The 22504-nt window shown below is 39.9% G+C and overlaps 1 pseudogene; it reads left to right on the plus strand.

Moving 5' to 3' along the window:
• Nucleotides 1-1556: 1556 nt before the first annotated feature.
• LOC133646812 (uncharacterized) lies at nucleotides 1557-21184 on the plus strand (annotated as a pseudogene).
• Nucleotides 21185-22504: the final 1320 nt, after the last annotated feature.

Consider the following 22504-nt stretch of genomic DNA (forward strand, 5'->3'; position numbering starts at 1 on the left):
AATAAACCTAGACCTTACCGGGAAGGCTGAGGAATTCAAAGTGTTGCAAATAAAAAGATGGATTATTGATCAAAATGTGTCTGGGATTCCTTCTTTCACAAGTACTTTGACTAATGTCATTTGTGAAAAGGACAAACGGAGCAGGAGAGGAGTCCAGGTCCAAGACGTGGACAAAATGACGGACATGGAGCTTTCTGGGCTGGAAGGGAAAAGGACCACCCGGTTGGGGGTGTGGCCAATGTGTAGCCCAGAAAAGACAACATTACGACTGATCCAGATGACTTATTCCTGCTTATTCCTACTCAAACACACATTGTGTTGTCTTCTTGTGCAAGAAAAGAATGTGCAAATGATGACCTTCTAAATTTACTCTCACTGCACTCAACTCTTGGAACTCCTTTCTTGGAGGCAACCTTCTTTAGAGAGTGGCCACCAAACGTATTTTTGCACCAACAGCCTGGGCAACATCCAAGTCTGGCCTCCTGGAGTGGGACTGATGAAGAAGGAGAAGTAGGAGAGGAGGAGAAGACGGAGAAGACGGAGAAGAAAGAGAAGAAGAAAAAGAAGAGTAAGAGAAGGAGAAGAATAAGGAGAAGAAGAAGAAGAGGAGAAGACGGAGAAGAAAGAGAAGAAGAAGAAGAAGAGTAAGAGAAGAAGGAGAAGAAGTAGAAAGATAAGATGAAGAAGAAGAAGAAGAAGAAGACGGAGAAGAAGAAGAAAAAGAGAAGAAGTATAAGAGAAGAAGGAGAACAATAACAAAAGTAGAAGAAGGAGAAGAAGAAGAAAAAGAAGAAGAGAAAAAGGAGAAGGAGAATAGGAAAAAAAGAAGAAAAGAAGGAGAATAAGAAGACAAATAAGAAGAAGAAGAAGAAGAAGAAGAAGAAAAAGAAGAAGAAGAAGAAGAAGAAGGAAAACAAGAAGAAGGACAAAATGAGGAGGAAAAGAAGAAGTAGAAGAAGTAGGAGAACAAGAAAGAGAACAATGACGAGAAGAAGAAGAAGAAGAAGAAGAAGGAAAACAATAAGAAGGACAAAATGAGGAGGAAAAAGAAGAAGTAGAAGAAGTAGGAGAACAAGAAAGAGAACAATGACGAGAAAAAGAAAAAGAAGAAAGAGGAGAAAAGGAAGAAGGAGAAGAAGACAAAAAAGGAGAAAAGAAGAAGAAGAAGAAAGAGGAGAAAAGAAGAAGAAGAAAAAAGAGGAGAAAATGAAGAAGAAGAAAGAGGAAAATAACAAGAAGATGAAGAAAGAGTAAAGAAGAAGAAGAAATAGAAAGAGGAGAAGAAGAAGAAGAAAGAGGGGAAGTAAAACAATAAAGAGGAAAAGAAGACAATGAAGATAAAGGAGAAGAAGAAAGAGGTGAAGAAGGAGAAGAAGAAGGAGTTTGCACATTAAGCTTAACCTACATGTACCATAACAATGTAAAAGGTTTCTATGAACGTTCTTTTATAATGCAGGTCATCATCATCTCAGGGCACCCAACTGGACTGTTTGGTTGGTCTGAGAAGACTGCTCCCCTTAGAAGAATACGGCTGAAAGGGACAGCAGCTCTTTCTAATGGCAAGACCCGCCCTCAAACCTCTCCTTGGAGGAGAGAAAGGCAAGGATGAAAACATCAGGATCCTGCCAGCTGACAAGGGGAGATGCACAGTCATCCTCAACACAACTGACCACCAAAACTACTCCTCAAAGACTCCAACAGGAAATACTCCAAAGGGACCCCACAAGTGGGTAGAACAGAAGAATCACAGAGTTCGTACAAACTCTACAGATGTCAGAAGCCATCAACCAAACATTTTATTACCGCTTATACCCGCAAGAAACCATCCCTGATCACACCTTACAGGATAGATCCACACTAACCCAACAACGTCTACCAGGTGATCACACCTTAAAGGACAGATCCACACTATACTATCAACATCCACCAGGTGATCACACCTTACAGGATAGATCCACACTAAAACAACGTTTACCAGGTGATCACACCTTACAGGATAGATCCATACTAGACCAACAACGTATACCAGGTGATCACACCTTACAGGATAGATCCACACTAACCCAACAACGTCTACCAGGCTATCACACCTTACAGGATAGATCCACACTAAACCAACAACGTCTACTTAGTGATCCCACCTTACAGGATAGATCCACACTAAACCAACAACGTCTACCAGGTAATCACACCTTACAGGATAGATCCACATTAAACACAGAACAGATTAGCCTTTTGCTGGAACTTTGACTTAACACTACATACTTTCAATTCATGGCAACCTTTTACCCACAAAACATGGTTGTGCCATGGGATCACCTGTATCCCCAATAGTAGCAAACCTTTACTTGGAGGACATGGAACAGAGAGCTCTGAGCTCTTTTAAGGGAACATCACCAAGTCCTTGGTATAGGTACAGATATGTGGAAGACACATGGGTGAACATCAGAAACCAAGAAGTGCAAGCTTTCACCGAGCACATGAAGTCAGTGAACAACAACATCAAGTTCACACGTAAGGATGTCAAAAACAGGAAGTTGCCTTTTTTGGACTGTCATGTCCACATCGGATAAAACAGGGGCCTCCATGTCGGGGTTTACCGAAAACCCCCACGTACCGATCAATACCTACTTTTTGACTCACATCACCCACTGGAATACCAACCTGGCGTTGTCAGAAGCCTACAACACAGAGCTGATCATGTTCCTACCAGCCCACAGGCCAAAGACAAAGAGCATAGGCATCGAAGGAAAGCCCTCAAACCTGTGGTTACCCCAGCTGGTCCTTTGAGAAAAGTGCATCCAGTTCCAGAAATAACAAGAACGGCGTGGATGAGGAGGACAATATTGTCATTCCATATGTATCAGGTCTATGTGAGAAACTCTGAAGAATGTTGAACCAACACAACATCCCAGGACACTTCAAAGCAGGCAACACCCTGGGACAGAGACTGGTGCATCCTAAAGACCAGACACCACACACCCACAAAAACAATCTGGTGTATGCTATCCAGTGGGATGATGAACTCTGATTCATATATTGGGGAAACAAAACAACCACTAAGACGACACATGGTGTTACGGCTCAGACTCCTGCCAACGCCTCTCAGCCGTCTGTGCGTACCTCGGGACACGCCCACGGGCGCGCACATCCAGGAGCGCGCCATGCGCGTCTCCGCCCCGCAGCAGCCGCCAGCTGCAAACGATTACCGGCATTCTGCACACCTGCACTTAATGAAGGACCTGCCTTCATAAGCTCGTAGAACCTGCCAGGTGGCGCCGGAGTATAGTCTTCCGTACCTGTCGCTTCCCGTGTTCCCCTGTGATCCCTTGTTGTTCCCCTTGCTCCCCCGGACTGCCTTTTGGATTCTTGACCTCCCGCTTGGACACGTTCTTCTCTGACGCTTCTCTCTCGCCCCTGATCACCTTCCTGCCACATGGACTTCCTCATCTCTCGTTCAACACTTTGGTAACACACACTTCAGCTAACTACACACATAGCCTTACACCACATACACTTTTGGATCTAGTTCACACTCCACTCTATTGTTTATTTGTATAGTTTGATTATAATATATATATATATATATATATATATATATATATATATATATATATATATATATATATATATATATATATATATATATATAATAAATCATTGTTCACACTTCCCCCTGGTGTATGTTTGCCGTCACCTCCCCTTAGTAAACACAACAGTATACTCCGGCCAATTGATTAGGGACCTGACGGCCCAGTGACTTTAGCCCCGCCCCAGTGGCATTAGCCCCGCCCCAGTGACATTAGCCCCGCCCAGCGACATTTTTCTTTTTTTCCCTCCGTTTTTCCCCATTCACCATGGCTTTTTCTTTTCGCTTCACACCTAAGGAGTTGTCGTGTCCTCCTGAAATGTCATGGAAAGGCATGTTCAGCAGCGATATCAGCAGGGAAGAATTTACCCGCCGCCTGGACACCCTTCTCCCACCCTTAGTGACTGTTCCTCAGCCAGCTAGAAGCGTCTGGCATCCGCTTTCGGAGAGGGGGGTGGGGGGGTAGTAGTACTGGTGGCTGTGCTGATGGTGGGGCACAGCCGCACCCAGACAGGCTACCTCCTGCCAGACAAATTCCCCCAGTCTTTCGCTTTTCCCAGCCGCAGCCACCAGTCCCTCGGCTAGCCCCTGAGCTAGCACCAGTCCCTCGGCTAGCCCCTGAGTTAGCACCAGTTCCTCGGCTAGCGTCCGAACTAGCACCAGTCCCTCGGCTAGCGTCCGAACTAGCACCAGTCCTCGGCTAGCGTCCGAGGTAGCACCAGTCCCTCGGCTAGCGTCCGAGCTAGCACCAGTCCCTCGGCTAGCGTCCGAGCTAGTACCAGTCCTTCGGCTAGCGTCCGAGCTAGCACCAGTCCCTCGGCTAGCGTCTGAGCTAGCACCAGTTCCTCGGCTAGCGTCAGTCCCTCGGCTAGCGTCTGAGCCAGCACCAGTCCCTCGGCTAGCCCCTGAGTTAGCACCAGTCCCCAGGGTAGACCCCGCTTCTCCACCAGCTCCCAGGCTGACCCCGACCTCTGCACCTCGGCCAGCAGCGCCGACCTCTGCACCTCGGCCAGCAGCGCCGACCTCTGCACCTCGGCCTGCAGCGCCGACCTCTGCACCTCGGCCTGCAGCGTCGGCTTCAGCACCTCGGCCAGCTCCTCAGCTGCCCTCCTCGTCTCCGGCTATGATGACGTCTGCCGCTTCCACGGCGCCGATGACGTCTGCCTCTTCCACGCCGCCGATGACGTCATCCTCTTCGCCGATGACGTCTTCTTCTTGTTTCCGTCGAGACGCACCATGGCGCTACTCGCGTCCGCCTTTCAGACGGCCAAGATGGTGGCCGTACCTTGGTCGCCCGCCTCGCCGGCCTCAGCGGCATTCTACTCGCCGCCGCCACCAGACTCCTCCCCGGTGGCTTCGGGGACATTTGGGCCGGCGACCCACCACCAGTTCACCCCTCCGCCCACCCTTGACTTTTGTTCCTGTGTTTTTGTTTGTGGTACGACCGGTAGGACATCTGGAAGCTGTCCATAAGGAGGGGGGTACTGTTACAGCTCAGACTCCTACCAACGCCTCTCATCCGTCTGTGCGCACCTCGGGACACGCCCACGGGCGTGCACATCCAGGAGCGCGCCATGCGCGTCTCCGCCCCGTAGCAGCCGCCAGCTGCAAACGATCACCGGCATTCTGCACCCCTGCACTTAATGAAGGACCTGCCTTCATAAGCTTGCAGAACCTGCCAGGCGGCGCCGGAGTATAGTCTTCCGTACCTGCCGCTTCCCGTGTTCCCCTGTGATCCCTTGTTGTTCCCCTTGCTCCTCCGGACTGCCTTTTGGATTCTTGACCTCCCGCTTGGACACGTTCTTCTCTGACGCTTCTCTCTCGCCCCTGATCACCTGCCTGCCCCATGGACTTCCTCATCTCTCGTTCAACACTTTGGTAACACACACTTCAGCTAACTACACACATAGCCTTACACCACATACACTTTTGGATCTAGTTCACACTCCACTCTATTGTTTATTTGTATAGTTTGATTATTATATATATATATATATATATATAATAAATCATTGTTCACACTTTCCCCTGGTGTATGTTTGCCGTCACCTCCCCTTAGTAAACACAACACATGGCACAGCATTGACGGGCAAAATCTTCAGGTCTAAACTCAGCTGTCCACCTGCACCTCAGGGAGAGACAGCACTACTTTGAGGACAAAGTCTTCCGGTCTAGACTCAACTGTTTACCTGCACCTCAGGGAGAAACAGTACTCCTTTGAGGTCAAAGTCTTTAGGTCTAGACTCAGCTGTCTACCTGCACCTCAGGGAGAAACAGCACTCATTTGAGGACAAACATGTACAGATTCTGGACAGGGAGGACGGATGGTACAAAATGAAGAGTGTCCTTTCAACCATTCCTAAAAGACTCTGCAATTTAGCCTCCAATAAATACCAGGAGTTAGAATCATTCTGCTCACAGAAGGTTACCAGAATGCCATTTGTGACATTTGTTTACAACCGAATGGAATGTTTACGCGGGGGATTCTGACTATTTTGGACTGGTAGTAGTGAATGCACAGTGATGGTTCTGCCACACAATACTTCAATGCGGGCAAACTATACTTCAATGACAGTCCTTGGCTTTGACAGTTAGGATTGGTTGTTTGCATCTCAACAGTAGTTTTTCACACTAACATAGGGTGGAAACCATCCTTGCCCAGGCACACCCTCCTGTTTTTTTGGAGTATAAATATTTGGGGTTTTGGCACAAGCCGCTAGACCAGATGTGACCAATCTAAGTCTAAGACTAGATGTGACCAATCTAAGTCTAAGACTAGTTCTGACCAATCTAAGTCTAAGACTACATGTAGCCAATCTAAGTCTAAGACTAGATGTGACCAATCTAAGTCTATGACTACATGTGGCCAATCGAAGTCTAAGACTAGATGTGACCAATCTCAGTCTAAGACTAGATGTGACCAATCTAAGTCTAAGACTAGATGTGACTAATCTAAGTCTAAGACTAGATGTGACAAATCTAAGTCTAAGACTAGTTGTGACCAATCTCAGTCTAAGACTAGATGTGGCCAATCTAAGTCTATGACTACATGTGACCAATCTCAGTCTAAGACTAGATGTGACCAATCTAAGTCTAAGACTAGATGTGACCAATCTAAGTCTAAGACTAGTTGTGACCGATCTAAGTCTAAGACTAGATGTGACAGATCTAAGTCTAAGACTAGATGTGACCGATCTAAGTCTAAGACTAGATGTGACCAATCTAAGTCTAAGACTAGATGTGACCAATCTAAGTCCAAGACTAGATGTGACCAATCTAAATCTAAGACTAGATGTGACCAGTCTAAGTCTAAGACTAGATGTGACCAGTCTAAGTCTAAGACTAGATGTGACCAGTCTAAGTCTAAGACTAGATGTGACCAATCTAAGTCTAAGACTAGATGTGACCAATCTAAGTCTAAGACTAGATGTGACCAATGTAAGACCCCGTTTACACTGCACACCAGGGGTCGTATTTATCAAGCTTCTTATAATTACTCCTAAGAAGTCTGCTAAGATTTGACTTAAGAGTAAATAAATTCTTCGCTGAAAGCTGCACTTAAAAGTTAGTTATCAAGCGTCTTACTCACACTTTCAGCGAAGTGTAGGACTGAATCTTAAGTGTCACACTCAGAGCTGAATTACGACATTACTATGTGCCGTAAACAGAATTTTAGGTGACGTAATTTCTGTGTCCATAGAAATGACCAATCACGGAAGGGAATCCCTTGTCTAAGAATAAAGAATTATCTTAGAAATATTTAAGTGGACAATGGGAGTGTATATTTTGACACTAAACTACAAAATAATACAAAACAAACAATATTGGCAATGAATCAAAAATAAATGTTTCCTTTTTGTTGCACCTTTCCTGCTTCCTGCTCCCAGACCGTAGTCGAAAAGCGCAGGGGAGACACTTCTCCAGGGCCAATGTATGCTCGGGGCAACACCCTTCACTTTACCCGGCAGTGGGTCTCCACAGTGGACGACTTTAGGGTGAATGATGAGTCCGGCGATTAGTTGAAAATCTTGCTTTATTGATTGCTTTCACACAGCCAATCCAACACAAAACAAACTAGTCCCCGCCTGCACTCAGGCTACCGCTCCCTCTCTTCTCTCGCCCACACACTCACTGACGTCACTCACCTCACATGCTGTCGCCTATTAAAGGGCCACACACACACATACGCTACTCTCATAACATTTTCTTTCCAATTCATTAATTAGGCAACTAATTTGAAACTGGAGTGGGTGGCTCTATATATACTAGCCCACTGCAGCCACATGCAGAAATCAACATGGAATCGAAAATGATTAAATCTGTGACAAAAATAATACCCGCTCTGTTTAAACGATATCGTTTGATCAGCTGCTCGTCATCAAACAAAGCCAGGACATCCTTCCGCTCCTCGAACGTTCGCGCACGTCTCTCTGGCCTCAGTGCCATCCCCTGCTGGCAACTCCTAACCACTTAAGACACCTCTGAAGGTCTCTTAAATATTGTGGAGAGTAGGAGTGATTCTTAGACTTAAGAAAGTTGATAAATAGCTTTTATTCTCAAGTTTGAGAGTAGGACTAAATTTCGCAAATTCTCAGGACTTAAGTGTAAGATGGCACTCTAAGACGCTTGATAAATACGGCCCCAGATCTGTGACACAGACCTTGGGCCGTACTTATCAAGCTTCTTAGAAATACTCCTAAGAAGTCTGCTAAGAGTTGACTTAAGAGTAAATAAATTCTTCGCTGAAAGCTGCACTTAAAAGTTAGTTATCAAGCGTCTTACTCACACTTTCAGCGAAGTGTAGGACTGAATCTTAAGTGTCACACTCAGAGCTGAATTACGACATTACTATGTGCCGTAAACGGAATTTTAGGTGACGTCATTTCTGTGTCCATAGAAATGACCAATCACGGAAGGGAATCCTTTGTGTAAGAATAAATAAATATCTTGGAAATATTTAAGTGGACAATGGGAGTGTATACTTTGACAATAAACTACAAAATAATACAAAACAAACTAGTCCCCGCCGGCACTCACGCTACCGCTCCCTCTCTTCTATCGCCCACACACTCACTGACGTCACTCACCTCACGGCCACACACATACGCTACTGTCATAACATTTTCTTTCCAATTCATTAATTAGGCAACTAATTTGAAACTGGTGTGGGTGGCTCTATATATACTAGCCCACTGCAGCCACATGCAGAAATCAACAAGGAATCGAAAAGTATTAAATCTGTGACAAAAATAATATCCGCTCTGTCTAAACGATACCGTTTAATCAGCTGCTCGTCATCAAAAAAAACAAAAACATTGTTCCGTTCCCTGAACGTTTGCGCACGTCTCTCTCGCCTCAGTGCCATCCCCTGCTGGCAACTCCTAACCACTTAAGACACCTCTGAAGGTCTCTTAAATATCGTGGAGAGTAGGAGTGATTCTTAGACTTAAGAACGTTGATAAAAAGCTTTTATTCTTAAGTTTGAGAGTAGGACTAAATTTCGCAAATTCTCAGGACTTAAGTGTAAAATGGCACTCTAAGAAGCTTGATAAGTACGGCCCCTGATTTTTGTTGCGAGTCTAAATGCTCTTAAGTGATCAAATCGGATCTTTTGCTATCAGATTCAGGAAGTAGTCCTGAATCTGATTGGATCAGATCTTTTCAAATGTGACTTCAGTCTAAACGCAATGCGACCTGAATGTGACTTTATTGTCATGTTCGGGTGAGCTACGTCACTCATGTGAATCTTAAAGACACAGTCACCACAGGAAGTGGATATTTCATCACAACATCCAGTTTCAGTTTTTATTTAAGACGAGCGAAAGTTAGGTGCATCACTTGTCAATAGTGCACACATAATAGTCTATATGGAATATATATTTACATTCTGAAGAAAAAGTGATCCACACTGATGTCCATGTCTCCTCTACTTAATAGTCGTAAAAAACATTACAACCCTCCCAAATATATCACACTATATACATCCATTAATACTTTATATTACTTTACTTTCACCTACAAACACTCATTGTTAAGGTGTTGTGACTATTATTGTCATTATGGTGGTACTTGATGAATACTTAGGTCTACTACACTACTGTACTTTTATGTTGTCATTAGGTGGTACTTGATGAATACTTAGGTCTACTACACTACTGTACTTTAATGTCATTACGGTGGTACTTGATGAATACTTAGGTCTACTACACTACTGTACTTTAATTGTTGTCATTATGGTGGTACTTGATGAATACTTTATTATTGTTTAATCAATAAACATATGAATATTAATGTTTTCAATCGTTAATCATATACGAATATTAATGTTTGTAATCGTTAATCATATACGAATATTAATGTTTAATCATTAAACATATGTGAATATTAATGTTTAATAAACATATTAATATTAATGTTAACCAATACACATATATGAATATTAACGTTGAACCATTAAACATATATGAATATTAATGTTTAATCATTAAACATGTATGAATATTAATGTCTAATCATTAAACATATATGAATAATGTTTACTCATTAATATATGAATATTAATTTTGAATATATATACATATGAATATTAATGTTTAATCAACATACATGAATATTAATGTTTAATCAACGATCTTAAATATTCATGTTTAATCAATAAACATGAATATTAATGTTTAATCAATAACCATACATAATATTAATGCTTATACAGTTAACATATATGAATATTCATGTTTAAGAAATATATGACTATTAGTGGTTAATCAATTAACATATATGAATATTCATGTTCAAAAATATATAAATATTAATGTTTAATCAATAAACACATATGAATATTAGTATCTAATCAATAAAAATATATGAATATGTACATTTAATCATTAAACATATCAATATTTATGTTTACTCAATAAACACAAGCATATTAATGTTGAATCAGTAAACATATATTAATATTTATGTTTAATTGCCTGCACATTTAAAGGATTGAAAATGATGGTCAATTAATATTATAAGTCAGGGTGACAAGCAGATATTTAAATATATTCATTGGAATAAATGAATATATAAATAATAATAATGATAGCATCTTCACTTGGTCTGTTAGGTGCACGCCCAACACAATAAATAATAATAATAATAATAATAGTGTCTTCACTTGGTCTGTTAGGTGCACGCCCAACACAATAAATAATAATAATAATAATAATAATAATAATAATAATAATAATAATAGTGTCTTCACTTGGTCTGTTAGGTGCACGCCCAACACAATAAATAATAATGCAGCTGAGATAGGCTCCAGCACCCCCGCGACCCCAAACGGGACAAGCGGTAGAAAATGGATGGATGGATGGATAATAATAATGTCTTCACTTGGTCTGTTAGATGCACGTCCAACACAATAAATAATAATAATAATAGTAATAGTGTCTTCACTTGGTCTGTAGGTGCACGTCCAACACAATAAATGATAATAAATAATAATAATAACGTCTTTACTTGGTCACAGTGCTGAACTTACATTCTTTCAGGTCCATTAGTTCCCACATGCAGCGTAGAAACTTTATGAGGCTTTTTATTTTATTTGTCGTCCATGTGCAGGACTTTTAGGATAAAGAGCATCTGGACTCCATGTGGACTTTTTTCATCTGCATGCTGTACATTGCCGACATGTGACGCTCACCTGTGCTCTCCTGGTCTTTGTCTCTGCGGGAATTGGCCATTAGTGCACGGTTACAAAAGAAGTGAGCCAGGACGGCTGCTTTTTAGTCCACATTCACACTAAATGCACACCATCAGTAGTCCACCATGTAGATCTTTCCTTGGCACTTAACCATACTGTATTGGACGAAACAAAACATAACACTTGGAATTAAAGAGCTAACAGCTGAGATGTCACCAGAAAAAGTTGCAATATTGACACTAATAATATTACTTTAAAAGTGTCATTGCTGAAAAAAACAATACAAAACATATAATCGGCAGATAGATAGAAGCCGATCTATACATTTAAAGTAGCGGTAAAGTCGAGAAACAAGTTGCCTCTATATTGGAGCTATTATCATACATATATATATATATATATATATATGTGTATATATATATATATATATATATATATATATATATATGATTTATGACACCTAAAGACTTACAAAGTTTGCAGATAAATAGATATGATCAAAATAGCATCAATCTCATGGAGATTCCTGAGACCAGAGGAGGAACCACAGATCCCTTCCCCATCGACAACAATGCTAATCTAGCAGACTTGATAAGAGACAACGATTACTTTGGGAAAAATGATGATCTAGGACCTAATATTTTTTAGCCTGAACACAAAGAGGAAGAGCAATAAGTTTTAAAAGCCAAGTGCTAAACGGATGTAGCTTTATTGTGACACTATAGCATTAGCAACAGTGCTAGATAAATAGATAGATAGCACTTTGATTACTTCAGGAGAGTTCCCTCAGGAAAATAAAAGGTGCTAAACATACAAACTAACCATAATAAAACAAAATAGTTCCTCTCTCGCTGCGATGATGACCGACGGGACGCTCGCATAATTCCGTTTAGATGAAGATTCAAAAAAACAATCGTCTTTTTGTGTCTTTTTCGCCATCTCGTGGGATGTGAAAGTGGACCAGCCATGTCCATGTCCAAGGCTACATTTGTCTACTAGCAGGTGAGAGATGCATAAATAATAATCTACAATTGACATTTAGCAAGTTTGAGACCAAGCAGAAGCGGCCGTCGTCTTATTGTGTGTCAACAACAGCAGCATAAGCTAGCATTAGCTCACTGTGATCAATAGTCTGTCTGTGTTAGCACTTATAATAACAATATCACTCATATTATAGGTCACGACATGTAAATGGAGTATTGTTGGCGCTTTCTGGATGTTTTTACACAGTATTGAGCGTTTTGGTGTTGCCTGCTTACGGGTATTTACCAGCGTCGTTTATTGAACAGGCCTCAACCTGCAGTCCACACGTATCTCTAATGTGTGAGTGCCATCTACTGGTCACACTTATCATCACACCATGTAAAAATGGTTGGAGGTCAGCGCAACAAGATTTTGAGCAATTGAAAAGGATTTGAAGTGCGCCTTATGCTGGTAAAAATAAGGTAAGAGTTGACACGTGGTCCGTGGTGGAGCACAGGGAGGAGGATTTGGTGTCTCAAAAGTCAGGACACAAACAATAGCAGCGTAAGCTAGCATTAGTTCACTGCTATCAATGCGTGCTAAAATAGTCCGTCTGCGTTAGCACTTATAATAACAATATATCTCATATTTGGTTCATTTTCAGGTGACATGTAAATGGAGTATTGTTGGTGCTTTCTGGATGTTTTCACAGAGTATAACGAGAGGACCCTCCATCTTGTTACTCGATTGTTAGTTATTTATTTACCATTTACAATGCATAAACAAAAACATATGTGTTCTTGTCGTACATAAGGATTGTGGGTGATAAACAGCACATCTCTTTACAATGTTTACATATTTCCAGTATGACTGACCTAATAATGTGGTCAGAGTGCAGAAGTGTTACTACTGTGACGCCACTCTCCGATAATAGTTGAAGGTATTCGGAGCAGACTATTCAAAATGGCCGACTGATTTTGTGGCATCTTGTGACGTTTGGATGGTATTTTCACATACTTAGCAGATTGTAAATATAATTGGATATTTAATGGATACAATTAAAAGACAAATACGTTTATAAAGTCAGCTTGTTTTTTTCCACTCTACTGCTACTTTAAGTATTGAAATTAAAACTTTTTTTTTGAGTGGGTTTTGTTTGGATCCACAAATAACACTACAAGTGGTCTACTTATAACCGAAGTTAGTGATCATCTGCCAGTTTTTTCAATATATGATGGAAACTACAAGAAGAATATGGAAGACAAAAGGACATTTCGAAGACTATGCACAGAGAAGAGGATGACTGCTTTCAAAATCGAGCTACAAAAGCAAGATTGGGACAATGTGTACAATGAAAAAGAGGTTGATGAAGCATATGAACATTTCTTAAACAAGTTCATAATACTTTATGACAAACATTGTCCATGGATACAACTTAGTAATAAACAGAGAAAGAATAATCAACCATGGATGACAAAAGGATTAAACAATGCTTGTTTGAAGAAGAATACACTATATAGAAAATTCATAGCACAAAGAACTACAGAGGCAGAAATTAAGTACAAAAACTATACAAACAAGTTAACAAACATACTACGATCATGTAGAAAAGAATATTACAGTGAATTATTGGACAGGAACAAAAATAATATGAGAGCAACATGGGGCATCCTCAATAGCATTATTAAAAATGGCACTAAGAGGGATTACCCCCAATACTTCTTAGAAGGAAAAAAAAGAATGACAACATAAAGGAAGTAGTTGAAAGCTTCAATTTTGTAAATATTGGACCAAAATTGGAAGAAAGGATTCCAGACCCAGTTTCAATTGAGGACTATAATGATACCATAGAGCGAAATCCCAACTCCATGTTCCTCAGTAATGTGACACAGGAGGAAATAGTTACAATTGTGAAAACATTTAAATCTAAGACTTCAACTCATTGTAACGGAATTGATATGGAAACGATAAAAAAGGTTATAGAAGAGATCTCAGGACCATTAATGTATATGAGTAACCTATCATTTCAAACAGGTACATTTCCAAACAAAATGAAAATAGTTAAAGTTGCACCAATTTATAAGACTGGAGACAAACACCAATTTACAAATTATAGACCTGTTTCTTTACTTCCACAATTTTCTAAAATCATTGAAAAACTGTTCAATAACAGATTAGAGAGTTTCACAAACAAAAATAGAATACTCGAAGAGAACCAGTATGGATACAGAGCTAATGTTTCAACTTCAATGGCTTTAATTTAAATTACAGAAGAAATTACCAATGCAATAGATAGTAAAAAATGTGCGGCAGCAGTGTTTATGGATCTAACTAAAGTATTTGATACAATTAATCACAATATTTTAATAAAAAAAACTACAACGATATGGCATTAGAGGGTTAGTCTTAAACTGGATAAGAAGTTATCTAACAAACAGGAAACAATATGTGAAGCTAGGCGAACACACATTTACAACGCTAAATATATCCTGTGGTGTACCTCAGGGATCAATACTAGGACCTAAATTATTCAATCTCTATATAAATGACATTTGTAAAGTTACAAAAGATTTAAAGTTAGTATTATTTGCGGATGATACAACAATGTTTTGTTCAGGAGAGAACACACAGAAGATAATACAAATAATAACAGAAGAAATTAACAAATTAAAAAGATGGTTTGACAAAAACAGACTATCCTTGAATCTCAGTAAAACTAAAATAATGCTATTTGGTAACAGTAGAAGGGAAAGTCAAAGACAATCACAAATAGACGGAATAGAAATTGAAAGAGTAAATGAAACCAAATTTCTAGGTATAATGATTGATGATAAATTGAACTGGAAATCTCATGTAAAAAATATACAACATAAAGTAGCAAGAAACACATCAATGATGAATAAAGCAAAACATGTTCTAGACAAAAAATCACTTCATATTCTCTACTGCTTGCTAGTGTTACCGTTACCATATCTGAGTTATTGTGTAGAAATAGTGTGTGAATGTGTGTGTGAATGGGTGAATGTGGAAATACTGTCAAAGCGCTTTGAGTACCTTGAAGGTAGAAAAGCGCTATACAAGTATAACCCATTTATCATTTATTCAAATATGGGGAAACAACTACAAAAGTACACATCATTCATTAACGGTGTTACAAAAAAGATCAGTTAGAATAATACATAATGTTGGATATAGAGAACATACAAACCCTTTATTTATTGAAACAAAAATACTGAAATTCCACGACATAGTGAATTTGCAAACAGCTAAAATTATACATAAAGCAAACTATAATCTGCTACCCAAGAATATACAACAATTCTTCTCAAAAAAAGAGGAGAAATATAATCTCAGAGAAAAATGTAATTTAAAACATTTGTACGCACGTACAACACTTAAGACCTTCAGTATATCTGTATGTGGAATTAAATTATGGAATGGATTAAGCAAAGCAATCAAACAATGTACTAATATGATCCACTTCAAGAAACTCTTCAAACTTAAAGTGTTTACAAAGTACAAAGAAGAAGAACCATGATAAACATTCTGGATTTATTCCATCCATCCATTCTTTCATCCTCAAAATAATCTTACTTATCTCGTTATGTGTAATATGACTTACTTCACCAATTATTATTTCTGTATTTATTTTTATTGTGATTACTTATGGAGTATATTGTGAATAAATTGAGAACAGGAAGTGAACAAAAGTTTTAGCAACTGTTATGTAAAAGAAAAGGGGTAGGATTAAATAAGCTCTGCTTCTTCCTACTCCTTTTCGAACATGTTGAAAAGAGAAACTGGAAATTGTGATGTATCATGTCGTATGCTTGCATGTTCAAAATAAACTCAAACTCAACTCAACAAAACCTTGAGTCAGACTTTTCCCTCCCGAAAAATAATGAATTAAAATCAATATTGTTAAAAATTATTAATTTACAGTATTTTCCAGACTATAAGGCACACTTAAAATATTTTTTCCCCCTCAAAACTCGACAGTGCACCTTATAACCCGGTGCGTCTAATGTACGGAATCATCTTGGTTGTGCTTACCGACCTCAAAGCTATTTTATTTGGTACATGGGGAAATTATAAATGTGACCAGATGATGGCAGTCACACATAAGAGACACGTGTAGACTGCAATATGACTCAAGTAAACAACACCAACATTTTATATGTTCCATTGAAAATATAGAACATTACGCACAGCGCTCAAAAATCTATCAAAATGTTTTAGTATGACTTTTGGTAAGCTATGAAGTCGCACCGCTTGATGGATTGTACTGTGCTTCAACATAGGCAAGGCAAGGCAAGGCAAGGCAAGGCAAGGCAACTTTATTTGTATAGCGCTTTTCATACACAAGGCAGACTCAAAAGTGCTTCACAGACAACAAAGTGAAATGAAAGAAAATAAAAGCAAAATTAAAATGCAGACAATAAAAATAAAAACAGTGCGGACGTTAAAAGTTAAAAGATTAAAAGATTTAGCTGAAAGCTAAGGTGAACATAAAAGTCTTCAGTCTAGTTTTAAAAGTAGTGAGAGTTGGGGAGAGTCTGACATCTTCAGGTAGTTTATTCCAGCTATTTGTTGCATAGTGACTGAATGATGCTCTCCCTTGATTTGAGTTTACTCTTGGAACCGCTAACAGATTGGTCTCAGAAGATCTTAGTGATCTAGAGGGCTTATATAGTGGGAGCATATCAGTGATATACTTGGGCCCTAGACCATGTAGTGATTTATATGTGAGCAGGTGGATTTTGAAATCAATTCTCTGATGTACAGGGAGCCAATGTAAGGATTTAAGAATTGGTGTAATATGCTCACATTTTTTGGTCTTTGTTAGAACTCTAGCAGCAGCGTTCTGAACAAGCTGTAGCTGCCTGACAGTTTTTTGGGAAGACCTGCAAGGAGACCATTACAATAGTCTAGCCTACTGGTAATAAAGGCATGTACAAGTTTTTCAAAGTCTTGAGCTGATATGAGCCCTCTAAGTCTTTTTACATTTTTGAGGTGATAGTAGGCCGATTTTGTTACTGATTTGATGTGACTGTCGAAATGTAAATCAGAATCTAAAATAACCCCAAGATTTCTGGCTTTATTTGAGGTTTTCAGGGACAGTGATTGAAGGTGTTGGATGACTTTAAACCTTTCTTTTTTAGCACCAAAAACAATTATCTCAGTTTTATCTTCATTTAGTTGTAGGAAATGTTGGCACATCCAGTGTTTGACTTGCTCAATGCACTGGCACAGAAGTCATTTGGTGATAGCGCTACATAGATTTGGGTGTCATCGGCATAGCAATGATGGTCAATGTTATTATTTTGCATGATTTGTCCTAGTGGGAGCATATAGATGTTAAATAAAGTCGGCCTCAAGATTGAACCTTGGGGGACTCCACACGTTACGTTGGTTGCTTCTGATACAAAGTCACCAATGGAAACAAAATAGTTCCTATCTTGTAGATACGACTTGAACCAGCTTAAAACTGTGCCTGAGATCCCCACCCAGTTTTCCAACCTGTCCAAAAGTATTGAGTGGTCGACAGTGCAAAATGCAGCACTGAGGTCCAATAGCATTAATACTGAAGTTTTGAAGTCTGTGTTTAGACGGATGTCATTTATAACTTTAAGAAGGGTCTCTGTGCTATGAAGAGGTCGAAATCCTGACTGGAAGTTGTTTTGGCAGCCAGTAGGAGTATTATAGGAGTATTATTATGGTGTGTGTGTATAAGGTAAGACATATTATCTGGTGTTTTGTTTCGTAAAATTATGCAAAAGCAACTTTTCTTATATTCTAGTACCTGCTGATCTGTATTTGGGATCTGCATAAGTCCTGAAAAATTGCGCAAGTGCGCTTTTGTAGTCCGTACTGACTCCGTAGTCGATAAGATTCTTCTTTTTCTCTATCTTCTTGTTATGGGACATTCATCCTCCACTGTTACCATTTCTAATATGAGGTAGCGTAAAGTTCTTACTTATATCTGTCAGTAAACTCACCATGAAAGCAGTAAAACCGGTGTAGTGAGTTTACATTATTCACCCAAGGAAATTTAGTTATTAGAGAGTTAAAGTTAAAGTACCACTGATAGTCACACACACACACACACACTAGGTGTGGTGAAATTACCCTCTGCATTTGACCCATCCCCTTGTTCCACCCCCTGGGAGGTGAGGGAAGCAGTGAGCAGCAGTGGTGGCCGCGCTCGGGAATCATTTGGGTGTGTTTTACATTTAGAAAAAAATCATAATAATATGACTCCTTTAATGCGCCCTATAATCCGGTGCGCCTTATACTGTACATGAAAAAAAAGATCGAAAATAGACTGGAAAAAACGGTATTTAAAGCTCCAATGACTTCACTTTAATAAATCCATTTGAAAAAGTGTTTTGGGGAAAATATTGCATAGTTTGTGGTTTTTGTCATAAAAAACAGGATTTTCTTTGGGGAAAAACGCATAAAAGAACACAAAACTACAACAGAGATAAATAGATCAACATCTGATCTAATATAAGACTTATTTTTACACTTTAATGACTGATTTTTTTAAACTGTCATTCTTCAAAAAATAATAATGAATCAAAATCAATGTTATGAATTATTGACTTATTAAAGGCTTCAATTACTTCAAATATTATTCCATTATGAAAAATGTTTGGAGGAAATATTGCAATTTTTTAAATTTTTGCCATAGAAAGACAATTTTCTTTGGGGAAACAAACGACATAAAATATCTGAAGGTAATCTATAAATATTCAATATTCATTTATGACTTATTTTTAACACTTTAATGACGGAGACCCTTTTGGACTTTTAACTCTCAGCTAGGGTTGTACGGTATACCGGTATCAGTATAGTACCATGGTACTAATGAACTATTTTCTGTACTATATCGCCTCTGAAACGTACTGGTCCCGCACCCCCCCGCGCCCGCGTCGTCACGTCGTGACATTGCTGGTTTACGAGCAGAGGAGCATGTTGGGCGGCACACACACGGAGTACTTACAAGCAGACTCAGTGTGTAGACAGAAAAGGGAGAAGGGACACATTTTGGTGTAAAAAGTAAAGATAAAAGTGTAGTTATAGCACTGAAACACCCTCAGGAAGAGGTGCTTTAAGACATGGCTAGCTAGCTAGCAGCTAACATCCATCCCCAGTCGGCAGTGTTTTAGCTACTTCTAAATCACTAATCCTCGCTTGCATGGCGACAAATAAAGTAAGTTTCTTACAAGTAGCATTATCACTGCAGGATGAGGAATAGCTAAACATGCTTCACTACACACCGTAGCTCACCGGCGTCAAAATGTAAACAAACGCCATGAGTGGATCGATACTCGACATCCACTGTAATGATATCAAGTACAGGCACATATCTAGTCGATACTACTATGATTACGTCAATATTTTTTGGGATCACAACATCTTCTTTCGTTTAAAAAAAATGTATATTATGTTTATAAAGTCAGTATAAACGCCCCTGTACACATGAGGACTTTGAATATGACCAATGTATGATCTTGTAACTACTTCGTATCGAATCGATACATAAATGTGTGGTATCATCCAAAACTAATGTAAAGTATCAAACAAGAGAAGAATAAGTGATTATTACATTTTAACAGAAGTGTAGATAGAACATGTTAAAACAGAAAATAAGCAGATATTAACAGTGAATGAACAAGTAGATTAATAATCAACTTTTACAGTTTGTCCCTTATAATGTTGACAAAATAATAGGTAGATAAATGACACAATATGTTACTGCCAGTGGCGTGCGGTGAGGTTCATGTCAGGTGAGGCACTGACTTCATCACATTCAGATTTACAAACATATGAACCCTGAAGAGCATCTTATTCACCATTTGATTGGCAGCAGTTAACGGGTTATGTTTAAAAGCTCATACCAGCATTCTTCCCTGCTTGGCACTCAGCATCAAGGGTTGGAATTGGGGGTTAAATCACCAAAAATTATTCCCAGGCACGGCGCCGCTGCTGCCCACTGCTCCCCTCACCTCCCAGGGGGTGATCAAGGGGATGGGTCAAATGCAGAGGACAAATTTCACCACACCTAGTGTGTGTGTGACAATCATTGGCAGGGGCGCCGCTAGGGATTTTGGGCCCCATGAAAAGAATCTTTACAGGGCCCCCAACACAGCGGCAACATTTTTTGATGCTATTTTACATACAATTATGCATTTTAATGGTATTTTTGACTATCATTACCATATTTTTGAAAGAAGAACAGCATCACAGTTGACATGTACAGTAGGGGAAGAACTGAGCACTCTGAATACAATGGAATTCATTTTGAGTCATTTATTTGCTGCACCATTGATTCTTGAGACTGTAGTAAAATGTATTATATTTTGTATTATATTATTATTATTATTATTTCAACACACACAGCTGCTCACCTCCTTCCTCATGTGGGGGCACTGGGGCTGATTCAGGGGCAGGGGGACTTGGGGGCTGACAGACAGCTGCTGCTGCTGCTGGTGCACTTGACTGTTCAGAATGAGGCATCATTTTGACAGAGGGGAGATCAACTATTATTGAATAAGAACAGCTTGATAAATGTTTGACTGGATTGATTATTTAACTAATATAGCAGTAAAATGTAAAAATCCAGAGTTTTCTTGAGCTAACATGGTGAGAAAAGTGAGCTAGCTTAAGCTGTCTGTGGTAATAATTATTACCACAGACAGGGACAAAGTTAATATGCATAACTTTCCACCACAACTAACAAACCCACCTTTTTTTGGAAATATTGTGACATATTGTCGACCCTTCAACTCCTTCTCCTCTCTTATTTTATTTTCCTTTCTTTTTTGGCTGCCTGATTTTTGAGGCATACTGTTGTCTCCTCCGCTTTGCCCGCTGTGGCACTGTCTGTCTGTGACACATCGCAGGTGCTCTACCTGCAGTTGATCCAGTCGGACTGAACCATTTTACGTAAATAGAGGGGGGGGGGCACACAAAAAAGCACATTTAATAAAAAAAAAAACGTTATTATGGTCTTACCTTTACTTATAAGTGCGGGAGCAGTGGTGTTCGTGTTGGAACAGTTGTGAATGAATGAAATATGAAATCCGCGCTTCAGTCTGCATGTGTACCTAATGTTGTGTCCCTGTTCACGGCTCCTCCGGCGCGCCGCGCGAGCATTGTTGTTTTTGCACTTTTTGGCTTCTTGTTAAGTGACTTTTTTTGGGTGGATTCGGTCTTGCACATGCAGGGTTTGGGTGTGGGCTTTGGTTGGTGTGGCGCTCCCGTCGGGCGGTGCATTCTGCGGCGGAGATGCTTGGCACCAGGAGGCGGGGTTATGAGACGAGCCTCCAGTTTTATGATCGCTCAGCACAATAAATACGTCACACACATACAGTTGTTGACAAAATACACTGGACATTATATACCTCAGCTAACTAAACTATGGAAATGTATAATATAATTCATATAGCAATACGGTCTCACTGCACAGCAGGCCAGCAGTTAGCCGAGTCATTGCGCACAATCCATGTTGAGGCACAACGCAGTGACGTGCCTCAACTGGCTGCTGATCACCGCACCGTCTCTTCTCAGTATTTGAACGGCAAATGTGAAAATAAAAATAAAAATAATCTAAAACTGGTGAAGTTAAATGGAAAATAACTTTAGTATAATCACTGGATACATATAACAATTTAATTTTTTTTTTTTCTTTTTACTTTTTTTTTCTTTCCATGATGGCAGGTGAGGCCGTGCCTCCCCTGCCTCTAGTGACTGCATGCCACTGGTTACTGCATACGTCAGCAGACTAATTAGGAGTCTGTGGAAGTCTGTTACTTCCCTTTCAGGGTTCGACGGACCAATGTGACCACAACACCTCGGAACGTGGGTTTCAACAGGAGAGTTTTTATTTATTTTTATTCTCGTCGCCTTCAGCCCTTCTTCCTTTGCTTTTCAGCCGTCCGGTCCCTTCTGACCCGCTCCTTGTTGCTTTTCAGCACCTCGTTCTCTCTCCTGCTCCCACTATCTCCCCCTCTCATGGTCTCCGGTGTTGTGCCTGAAAACGCACCCCTGCCATAGAATGCACCCCCTGACGCGGGAGCGCGCTTACGTCACTCGCCTACGTCACTCGTCTCGAAAAGTATATCTAAACTCGGCTGTAATCACCGAAGTGGCTGAAATCGCCTCTTTTAAATCGCCTCTTTCGGCATAAAAAAAGTACATAAAGTGAAATAATCCAAGTTTTCTTTACTTTTGGATGGATTAAAAATTGTGAGCCT

The sequence above is a fragment of the Entelurus aequoreus genome, linkage group LG01, assembly GCF_033978785.1.
Source record: "Entelurus aequoreus isolate RoL-2023_Sb linkage group LG01, RoL_Eaeq_v1.1, whole genome shotgun sequence".
In the NCBI taxonomy this organism is placed as follows: Eukaryota; Metazoa; Chordata; class Actinopteri; order Syngnathiformes; family Syngnathidae; genus Entelurus; species Entelurus aequoreus.